General features: G+C 38.3%; 1 long non-coding RNA gene across 1 annotated transcript; it reads right to left on the bottom strand.

Moving 5' to 3' along the window:
- Nucleotides 1–848: 848 nt before the first annotated feature.
- Nucleotides 849–11021, bottom strand: LOC141277708 (uncharacterized). Its single transcript, XR_012329471.1, has 3 exons — nt 10991–11021; nt 10031–10126; nt 849–7551 (listed from the first exon to the last, which is right to left on the bottom strand). It is a non-coding gene; the product is annotated as an uncharacterized lncRNA (long non-coding RNA).
- Between the last annotated feature and the right edge of the window lie 310 nt (nt 11022–11331).

Raw genomic sequence — 11331 nt, 5'->3', positions numbered from 1 at the left:
ACTAAAAAAATCTTTACAATTCTGCAAAAAAATTTTGAATTGTCAAAATTCATGAACCTGTATTTCATTGGAGTATCTGTTTTATCTTCACAAAATGTTTAATGATGTGAAATTTTATTACTTACTGTAAATACACAAAATTCTGAATTAAAAACCATATTACACAAAGACATGCTCCTAATAATGGCACTCTTTCTAGGTTTGAAAAACTGCTCTTAAAATATAATAAATATAAAAGTCATTACTAACATTTTGTGCACGTATTAAACACTTACCAAAGCCAAAGTAGTCAAATAGTCACAATGTTATTATAATAATTCTTTCAGCCATGAACAAAGAGAAATTCTTACTGATAATGCAGTGTTTTTATTTTTGAAAAAAGAAGAAATGTTTTACTCAAAACTAAGATTGTTTCACAGAAATCCTGTTTTATAATGATACCCCTATATTGTTGGACAAAATATTATTCCACATAATCTTTTGTGTGTGTGTGTGGTACATGGGCCTCTCACTGTTGTAGCCTCTCCCGTTGTGTAGCACAGGGTCTGGACGCACAGGCTCATGGCCATGGCTCACGGGCCCAGCCCCTCCGCCGCATGTGTAATCTTCCTGGACCGGGGCACAAACCTGTGTCCCCTGCATCAGCAGGCTGACTCTCAACCACTGCACCACCCGGGAAGCCCCTCCACATAATCCTTTTTTTTTTTTTGACATAACTAATTTGTTAATTAATAGGTAAAGATATTAAAATTGGAAACTTGTATTTCTTAAGCCTCTAAAAAGCTCAATTTATAAATCTTGTTAGTCTATTTATAAATCTCAAAATCTTTGCATAAAAGAATGGACAATCACTTTCACTTATTCTTTATGATTTAATTAATTCATAAGCATAACAGACTATATACTTCTTGAATATTTAACATCATTTGCATACTCCATTAATTAAATTTTATTAGATATCTTAAACTACAATTACAAATGTAATATATCTAACATTTGGCAGTGAAATTTTATAAGTACTTACATAACTCTTGTAAATCTAATAGCGATAAATCAATCTTATACCAGTGGTCACAAAATTCTCTTAAATGTTTCAAAGTTTTTTCTCCCAGTTTTACTGAGACATAATTGACAAACTGCACTATATAAGTTTAAAGTGTACAACATTATTATTATTTTTTAATTATTTACTTATTTTTTTACATCTTTATTGGAGCATAATTGCTTTACAATGGTGTGTTAGTTTCTGCTTTATAACAAAGTGAATCAGTTATACATATACATATGTTCCCATATCTCTTCTCTCTTGCATCTCCCTGCCTCCCACCCATATTATCCCACCCTTCTAGGTGGTCATAAAGCACCAAGATGGTCACCCTGTGCTATGTCGCTGCTTCCCACTAGCTATCTATTTTACGTTTGGTACTGTATATATGTCCATGCCACTCTCTCACTTTGTCACAGCTTACACTTCCCCCTCCCCATATCCTCAAGTACATTCTCCAGTAGGTCTGTATCTTTATTCCTATCTTATCCCTAGGTTCTTCATGACATTTTTTCCTTAAATTCCGTATATAAGTGTTAGCATATGGTACTTGTCTTTCTCTTTCTGACTTCACTCTGTATGACAGACTCCAGGTCTATCCACCTCCTTACAAATAGCTCAATTTCGTTTCTTTTTATGGCTGAGTAATATTCCATTGTATATATGTGCCACATCTTCTTTATCCATTCATCAGATGATGGACACTTTGGTTGTTTCCATCTCCTGGCTACCAATTCACATTCCCACCAGCAGTGCAAGAGTGTTCCCTTTTCTCCACATCATCTCAGCATTTATTGTTTCTAGATTTTTTGATGATAGCCATTCTGACCAGTGTGAGATGATATCTCATTGTAGATTTGATTTGCATTTCTCTAATGATTAATGATGTTGATCATTCTTTCATGTGTTTGTCGGCACTCTGTATACCTTCTTTGGAGAAATGTCTATTTAGGTCTTCTGCCCATTTTTGGATTGGGTTGTTTGTTTTGTTCTTATTATGCTGCATGAACTGCTTGTAAATTTTGGAGATTAATCCTTTGTCAGTTGCTTCATTAGAAAATATTTCTCCCATTCTGAGTGTTGTCTTTTGGTCTTCTTTCTGGTTTCCTTTGCTGTGAAAAAGACTTTGAAGTTTAATTAGGTCCCATTTGTTTATTTTCGTTTTATTTCCATTTCTCTAGGAGGTAGGTCAAAAAGGAACTTGCTGTGATTTATGTCATAGAGTGTTCTGCCTATGTTTTCCTCCAAGAGTTTGATAGTTTCTGGATTACATCTAGGTTTTTAATCCATTTTGAGCTTATTTTTGTGTATGCTCTTAGGGGGTGATCTAATCTCATACTTTTACATGTACCTATCCAGTTTTCCCAGCACCACTTATTGAAGAGGCTGTCCTTTCTCCACTGTACATTCCTGCCTCCTTTATCAAAGATAAGGTGACCATATGTGCATGGGTTTATCTCTGGGCTTTCTATCCGTTTCATTGATCTATCTTTCTGTTTTTGTATGAGTACCACACTGTCTTGATTACTGTAGCTTTGTAGTATAGTCTGAAGTCAGGGAGCCTGATTCCTCCAGGTCCGTTTTTCTTTCTCAGGATTGCTTTGGGTATTCGGGGTCTTTGGTGTTTCCATACAAATTGTGAAATTTTTGCTCTAGTTCTGTAAAAAATGCCAGTGGTAGTTTGATAGGTATTGCATTGAATCTGCAGATTGTGTGGGTAGTAGTCATTTTCACAACATTGATTCTTCCAATCCAAGAACACGTTTTATCTCTCCATCTATTTGTATTATCTTTAATTTCTTTCATCAGTGTCTTATAGTTTTCTGCATACAGGTCTTTTGTCTCCTTAGGTAGGTTTGTCCTATATATTTTATTCTTTTTGTTGCAATGGTAAATGGGAGTGTTTTCTTGATTTCACTTTCAGATTTTTCATCATTAGTGTATAGGAATGCTAGAGATTTCTGTGCACTAATTTTGTATCCTGCTACTTCACCAAATTCATTGATTAGCTCTAGTAGTTATCTCATAGCATCTTTAGGATTCTCTATGTATAGGATCATGTCATCTGCAAACAGTGACAGCTTAATTTCTTCTTTTCCGATTTGGATTCCTTTTATTTCCTTTTCTTCTCTGATTGCTGTGGCTAAAACTTCCAAAACTATATTGAATACGAGTGGTGAGAGTGGGCAACCTTGTCTTGTTCCTGACCTTAGTGGAAATGCTTTCATTTTTTCACCATTGAGGATGATGTTGGCTGTGGGTTTGTCATATATGGCCTCTATTATGTTGAGGAAAGTTCCCTCCATGCCTACTTTCTGGAGGATTTTTATCATAAATCAGTGTTGAATTTTGTCAAAATCTTTTTCTGCATCTATTAAGATGACATTATGGTTTTTCTCCTTCAATTTGTTAATAGGGTGTATCACATTGAGTGATTTGCATATATTAAAGAATCCTTACATTCCTGGAATAAATCCCACTTGATCATGGTGTATGATCCTTTTAATGTGCTGTTGCATTTTGTTTACTAGCATTTTTTTGAACATTTTTGCATCTATGTTCATCAGTGAAATCTTTGTGACATCCTTGTCTGGTTTTGGTATCAGGGTGATGGTGGCCTCATAGAATGAGATTGGGAGTGTTCCTCCCTCTGCTACATTTTGGGAAAGTGTGAGAAGGATAGGTGTTAGCTCTTCTCTAAATGTTTGAAAGAATTCGCCTGTGAAGCCATCCGGTCCTGGACTTTTGGTTGTTGGAAGATTTTTAATCACAGTTTCAATTTCAGTGCTTGTGATTGGTCTGTTCATATTTTCTATTTCTTCCTGATTCAGTCTTGGCAGGTTGTGCCTTTCTAAGAATTTGTCCATTTCTTCCTGGTTGTCCATTTTATTGGCATAGAGTTGCTTGTAGTAATCTCTCATGATCTTTTGTATTTCTGCAGTGTCAGTTGTCACTTCCCCTTTTTCATTTCTAATTCTATTGATTTGAGTCTTCTCCCTTTTTTTTCTTGATGACTCTGGCTAATGGTTTATCAATTTTTTTTATCTTCTCAAAGAACGAGCTTTTAGTTTTATTGATCTTTGCCATTGTTTCCTTCCTTTCTTTTTCATTTATTTCTGATCTGATCATTGTGATTTCTTTCCTTCTGCTAACTTTGGGGGTTTTCTTATTCTTCTTTCTCCAATTGCTTTAGGTGCAAGATTAAGTTGTTTATTTGAGATGTTTCCTGTTTCTTAAGGTAGGATTGTATTGCTATAAACTTCCCTCTTAGAACTGCTTTTGCTGCATCTCATGGGTTTTGGGTCATTTTGTCTCCATTGTCATTTGTTTCTAGGTGTTTTTGGATTTCCTCTTTGATTTCTTCAGTGATCATTTCGTTATTAAGTAGTGTATTTTTAGCCTCCATGGGTTTGTATTTTTTACAGATCATTTCCTGTAATTGATATCTAGTCTCATAGCGTTGTGGTCGGAAAAGATACTTGATACAATTTCAATTTTCTTAAATTCACCGAAGCTTGATTTGTGACCCAAGATATGATCTATCCTGGAGAATGTTTCATGAGCACTTGAGAAAAATGTGTATTCTGTTGTTTTTGGATGGAATGTCCTATAAATATCAAATAAGTCCCTCTTGTTTAATGTATCATTTAAAGCTTGTGTTTCCTTATTTATTTTCATTTTGGATGACCTGTCCATTGGTGAAATTGGGGTGTTAAAGTCCCCTACTATGAATGTGTTACTGGTGATTTTTCCTTTTATGGCTGTTAGTATTCACCTTATGTATTGAGGTGCTCTTATGTTGGGTGCAGAAATATTTACAATTGTTATATTTTCTTCTTGGATCAATCCCTTGATCATTATGTAGTGTCCTTTTTTGTCTCTTCTAATAGTCTTTATTTTAAAGTCTATTTTGTCTGATATGACAATTGCTACTCCAGCTTTCTTTCGGTTTCCATTTGCATGGAATATCTTTTTCCATCCCCTCACTTTCAGTCTGTATGTGTCTCGAGGTCTGAAGTGTGTCTCCTGTAAACAATAAATATATGGGTCTTGTTTTTGTATCCATTCAGCTAATCTGTGTCTTTTGGTGGGAGCATTTAATCAATTTACATTTAAGGTTATTATTGATATGTATGTTCCTATTCCCATTTTCTTAATTGTTTTGGGTTTATTATAGGTCTTTCCTTCTCTTGTGTTTCTTGACTTGAGAAGATCCTTCAGCATTTGTTGTGAAGCTGGTTTGGTGGCGCTGAACTCTCTCAGCTTTTGCTTTCTGTAAAGTTTTTAATTTCTCCATCAAATATGAACGAGACCCTTGCATGTAGAGTAATCTTGGTTGTAGTTTTTTCTCCTTCATCACTTTAAATATGTCCTGCCAGTCCCTTCAGGCTTGCAGAGATTCTGCTGAAAGATCAGCTGTTAACCTTATGGTGATTCCCTTGAGTGTTATTTGTTGTTTTCCCTTGCTGCTTTTAATATGTTTTCTTTGTATTTAATTTTTGAGAGTTTGATTAATATGTGTTTTCTCATATTTCTCCTTGAATTTATCCTGTATGGGACTCTGTGCTTCCTGGAGTTGAATAAGTATTTCCTTTCCCATATTAGGGAAGTTTTGAACTATAATTTCTTCAAATATTTCCTCAGCCCCTTTCTGTTTCTCTTCTTCTTCTGGAACCCCTATGATTAGAATGTTCATTTATTTAATGTTTTCCCAGAAGTCTCTGAGACTGTCCTCAGTTCTTTTCATTTTTTTTCTTTATTCTGTTCCACAGTAGTGAATTCCACAATTTTATCTTCCAGGTCACTTATCCATTCTTCTGTCTCAGTTATTCTGCAATTGATTCCTTGTAGAGTATTTTTAATGTCATTTATTGTGTTGTTCATCATTGCTTGTTTCATCTTTAGTTCTTCTAGGTTCTTCTGAAATGTTTCTTGCATTTTCTCTATTCTATTTCTAAGATTTTGGATCATCTTTACTATCATTATTCTGAATTCCTTTTCAGGTAGACTGAAAAAAAGAGAGTCAGAAAGAGAGAAAGAAAGGAAGTAAGGAAGGAAGGAAAGAAGGAAAAAGGAAGGAAGAAAGAAAGAGGATAAAATTAAAAAGTAAGATAAAATATATAAAGTTATTAAAATAAAAAATAATTAAGAAAAAAAATTTTTTAAGAAAAAAACAGATGGATAGAGCCCTAGGACAAATGGTGAAAGCAAAGTTATACAGACAAAATCTCAAACAGAAGTATACACATACACACTCACAAAAACAGGAAAAGGGGGAAAAATCATAAATCTTGCTCTCAAAATCCACCTTGTTTGGGATGATTCGTTGTCTATTCAGGTATTGCACAGGTGCAGGGTACATCAAGTTGATTGTGTGGAGCTTTAATCCGCTGCTCCTGAGGCTGCTGGGAGAGATTTCCCTTTCTCTTCTTTTTTCGCACAGTTCCCAGGTTTCAGCTTTGGATTTGGCCTCGCCTTTGCGTGTAGGTAGCCTGAGAGTGTCTCTTCTTCCCTCAGACCGGACGGGGTTAAAGTAGTAGCTGCTTCGGGGGCTCTGGTTCACTCAGGCCGCGGGGAGAGAGGGGCACGGCTGTGGGGCAAGCCTGCGGCGGCAGAGGCCAGTGGAACTTTGCACCAGACTGTGGTGCGCCGTGCGTTCTCCCGGGGTAGTTGGCCCTGGATCCTGGGACACTGTCAGTGGCGGGCTGCACAGGCTCCCAGGAGGGGAGGTGTGGAGAGTGACCTGTGCTCACACACAGGCTTCTTGGTGGCGGCAGCAGCAGCAGCCTTAGCATCTCATGCCCATCTCTGGGGTCTGTGCTTTTAGCCGCAGCTTGCGCCCGTCTCTGGAGCTCCTTTAAGCGGCATTGTTAATCCCCTCTCCTCGCACACCAGGAAACAAAGAGGGAAGAAAAAGTTTCTTGCCTCTTCGGCAGCTCCAGACGTTTTCCCAGACTCCCTCCCGGCTAGCCGTGGAGCACTAGCCCCTTCAGGGTGTGTTCACGCCGCCAACCTCAGTCCTCTCCCTGCGCTCCGACCGAAGCCTGAGCCTCAGCTCCCAGCCCCCGCCCACCCCTGCGGGTGAGCAGACAAGCCTCTTGGGCTGGTGAGTGCTGGTCGGCACTGATCCTCTGTGCCGGAATCTCTCCGCTTTGCCCTCTGCACCCCTGCTGCTGTACTCTCCTCCGCAGCTCCAAAGCTTCCCTACTCCGTCACCCGCCGTCTCCGCCCACGAGGGGGCTTCCTAGTGTGTGGAAACATTCCTCTTTCACAGCTCCCTCCCACTGGTGCAGGTCCCGTCCCTATTCTTTTGTCTCTGTTTTTTCTTTTTTGTTTTGCCCTACCCAGTTATGCGGGGAGTTTCTTACCTTTTGGGAGGCCTGAGGTCTTCTGCCAGCGTTCAGTAGGTGTTCTGTAGGAGTTGTTCCACGTGTAGATGTATTTCTGATGTATGTGGGGAGGAAGGTGATCTGCGCGTCTTACTCTTCCACCATCTTCCCGATTCCCTGCACATAATCTTTTAATAAAAATCCTTTGGCTCTTGCAGCAAAAGTAATTTTCTTCTTAGACACATATACAAATTTACTCTACTTATAACACTCTTTTTATTATCTCCCACTGTTTAGGATCTCCTTCATGGTAAACCTACTACTTTCTCTTAAAATCTTATACTTCATGAGTATGTATCAGACATTTACAGACATGCTAAATAAAATCATGTTTATTACACTAATATGAAAATGTTTTTAATATTGTTTAATGTATAGACTACTTATATAGAATATAGATTAATAACTTTATATTGTGAAATCAGTGATAACAGATCCAACTCAACTTTAAAAACTGAATTAAAAAACACAATAATAAAAATAACTATTTTGAAGTATACAATTCAATGACATATAGTATCTTCCGAATGTTGTGCACCCATCACCTCTCTAGTTCTCAAACATTTTCATCACCCTATAAATAGTATATGCCCTTTAAATAGTACTCCCAATCGCTCCTCTTCCAGGTCCTGGCAGCAATTAACCTGATTTCTGTCTTCATGGCTATGCTTTTTTTGTATACAAGTTCTGCACATATTTCAGTTCCAAACTGACAGAGCTATTTATCATTTGTTTTGCTTTACTCATTTTTTGCATCGTCCATTTACCAGGCCATATGCTACTCTAACCAAGCGGAACCCTATGGGGTCTTCCTGGAACAGACAACCCTCCCCCCGCCCCTCAGTGTCCCCTGCCTGCCTCTTGTCTCTAGAAAACTTTCACCTCCTAGACCTTCCCCAAGTTCCAAAGAGCAAATTTAATCAGAGAAGTGAGAATAATATGGAAACAAAGGAAAACAGTAAAGCAAGACAGAAATAATAATAGCTTAGCCATTAAACAAAGTGAAGGACATTTAGTTCCTCCTCCACGGCTATAGATAATGTTCTGACCCATGTCCTGTGAGCTGTTTTGCAGGTACTGAAACCTCCACCAGGTGGGAAAAGTTAACTTCATGCTGCCCACAAGCACATAGACCCCAGACCAGTTAGAACCAGGTTGATGATGCCAACTCCCAATTACCTCACCACCAGCCAATCAGAAGAATGTCCACGAGCTGATCACACACCCCACATACTAAAAAAAGCATAATTTAAAGGACTATCTCCAACCTAGCTGAAATAACCCTTATTGAGTATTCTTAAGTACCTCATGCACAAAGAAACTGAAGGGAATTAACCCTTAAATTCATATTTCCCACTTAAGAAGGGCCTTTGCATTGGACTGGTCAATAGAAAGGACTGCTGACTCCCAACAACATTCATACCATGAGAAGAAGACAACAGCAATGGTAGGCAGCTGACACAAGAAACTGGACCAGGCCTGTAAGACCCATCCTATGAATTCAACTGTACTGTTTACCAAATATTTGTCTCCCTATCAACTTTGAAAGTTATTGTTCTACTTAATTTTGTTACCCTCAGTGTTTAAAACAGGAAAATAATTCTCTAATGGAGTTTTCACAGAGTATAACTGCTCATGATGTGTAACACTGCTTGCTTTAAATTTATTGCTGGAAGCACGGGTACAGTGCTTATGTGACAACTGGGTATGACTGATAAAATGTATACCCTATAAAATGTTTCCCCATTAACACATTTCTGAACACATTTGTGATATCTGATTAGTTTTCCCCCAATGTGGATAACTAGGCCAATATGAAGGAGGCCTAGCACCAAGGGACATGATCTGGACCTGGGGCAGGCAGCTGAAACAACCCAGCAACGACGGACAGATATTTTGATCATCAATGCTTTGTACTGAAAGATTTGCAATCAAAAGGGGGAAATGATGGAGGAATTGTTCACATATTGAGGTAATGTGACTCTGGCTTATACATGATTTAATATGAAATTTAAGCTAACTGAAATATCCTGTTTGTGGCCTATAAAACATGCATTGTGTATTGGCTTTAGCCATTAATGAAAGATACACTTAAAAATCAGAATGGAGTAACTGTGGTTCAAGCCTCCAAAATGGAGCTGGGTGCCCACTGTTGATGTGAGTTCAGATATGTTCTTATACTACTGAGAACTTGAGTTTTCTAAACTTTATCAAATGTAAGGACACTACCAGCCTTTCTCAAAACAGTATCTGTTAGCAGCTGCCAGTTGCAACCTTCTGGTCTCAAGGTCTCTTCATAACTGTGAAACCCATCTCCTACTTTAGAAATAGTAGTGGCAAATGAGCCAACTCAAGATACAGCCTCCCAGCAAAAGGCGCTAGATTATTCAGCCAGAATACTATGAGCTAATAAAATTGCTTTAAATTACATTTTGGCAAAAAAAGAAGAGAGAGAGAGAGTGACACAGAGAGAGATACTAGTGGCCAATAGCTCCTATTATGTATAAAAACCCTGGAAAAATGAAAAACCCAAATATAGAATAATTTAAAAGCTTACTTGGTTACTGAATATATTTAAAGAGGAAACACTCCAAACCTTATTTTTTCTGGTTGCATCTAAAATTAGAGGACTCTTTTTGATCATTATCTTCATTGTCATATGTTGGCTAATTTTCAAATGTGTGTCCAGGTGCTGTAACAAAACAATCAAAGAGAGAAGTAACGTTTTCATACTACAAAATATCGATGCTAAACTTGAAACTCAACAGTATTTCCAGCTCTGTGTCCATTCCCAAATTAGGCAGGTCTATGCTCCATTTCATTAGGTGGTAGCCAAAGTGGTTGTTGCCCCATTCCCTCAAAGAGTTCAGGAAAATTGAAACAGAAATGGAAACTAAAACTGAGTTCTTCTGCCATGTTTATAATTACCCTCTCTATCCAAAACTTTATTCCCTTTCTTTTTCTCTACCTGTCCCTCAAGTCTGAGGGGTATCAAAAAAAAGGGGGGCATTGTAACTATGGAGGCTTCCTGGAACAGACACTCCCCACAATGTCCTCTGCCTGCCCTTGTCTGTAGAAAAACTTTACCCTCCTAGACTTCCCCCAAGTTCCAAAGAGCAAATTTAGAGAAGTCAGAATATGCAGAAAGAGAGGAAAACAGTGAAGCAAAACAGAAATAATAATAGTTTAGCCATTAAACAAAGTGAAGGACCTTTAGTTCCTTCTCCAGGGCTATAAATCATATTCTGAGCCATGCCCTTTGAGCTGTTTTGCAGATACTGAAACCCCCACCAGGTGGGAGAAGTTAACTTCATGCTGCCCACAAGCACATAGACTGCAGACTGGTTGGAACCAGAAGATTGATGACGCTGACTCACAATGACCTCACCACCAACCAATCAGAAGAATGTCTATGAGCTGATCATGCAACCCACAATCCACCCCCTTCACCCTGTCTTTAAAAACCTTTCCCTGAAAGCCTGCAGGGAGTTCAGGCCTTTTGAGCACTAGCTGCCTGGACTCCTTGCTTGGCACCTGCAATAAAGGCTACACTTACCTTCACCACAACCGGGTGTAAGTAGATTGGCTTTACTGCACACAGGCGAGCAGACCGAAGTGTGGTTTGGTAACACAACTGGCACTAAGAGTATGTGTGTAGAAGGGAGAGAAATCACTTTTATTTCAGAAACGAAATGGATTTATTTATGTGATGTGTTTAAGACTCTTTAGGAATGAGATTTTGCAGATCTCATTTTCTTAAGTTACTGTTTAAGTAAGCAGCCCATATCTTACTTTAACTGGATAAATTTCATAGAGAAGTAAACACTGGCTGAATGTTACACTTTAATTGCTAGGAGACCAGTCATCTTGTGGTGTCACAGCTACTCAGGTTGAGAA

Source organism: Tursiops truncatus, assembly GCF_011762595.2.
Source record: "Tursiops truncatus isolate mTurTru1 chromosome Y unlocalized genomic scaffold, mTurTru1.mat.Y SUPER_Y_unloc_1, whole genome shotgun sequence".
Taxonomy (NCBI): Eukaryota; Metazoa; Chordata; class Mammalia; order Artiodactyla; family Delphinidae; genus Tursiops; species Tursiops truncatus.
This window is presented reverse-complemented; position numbering and strand designations above follow the sequence as displayed.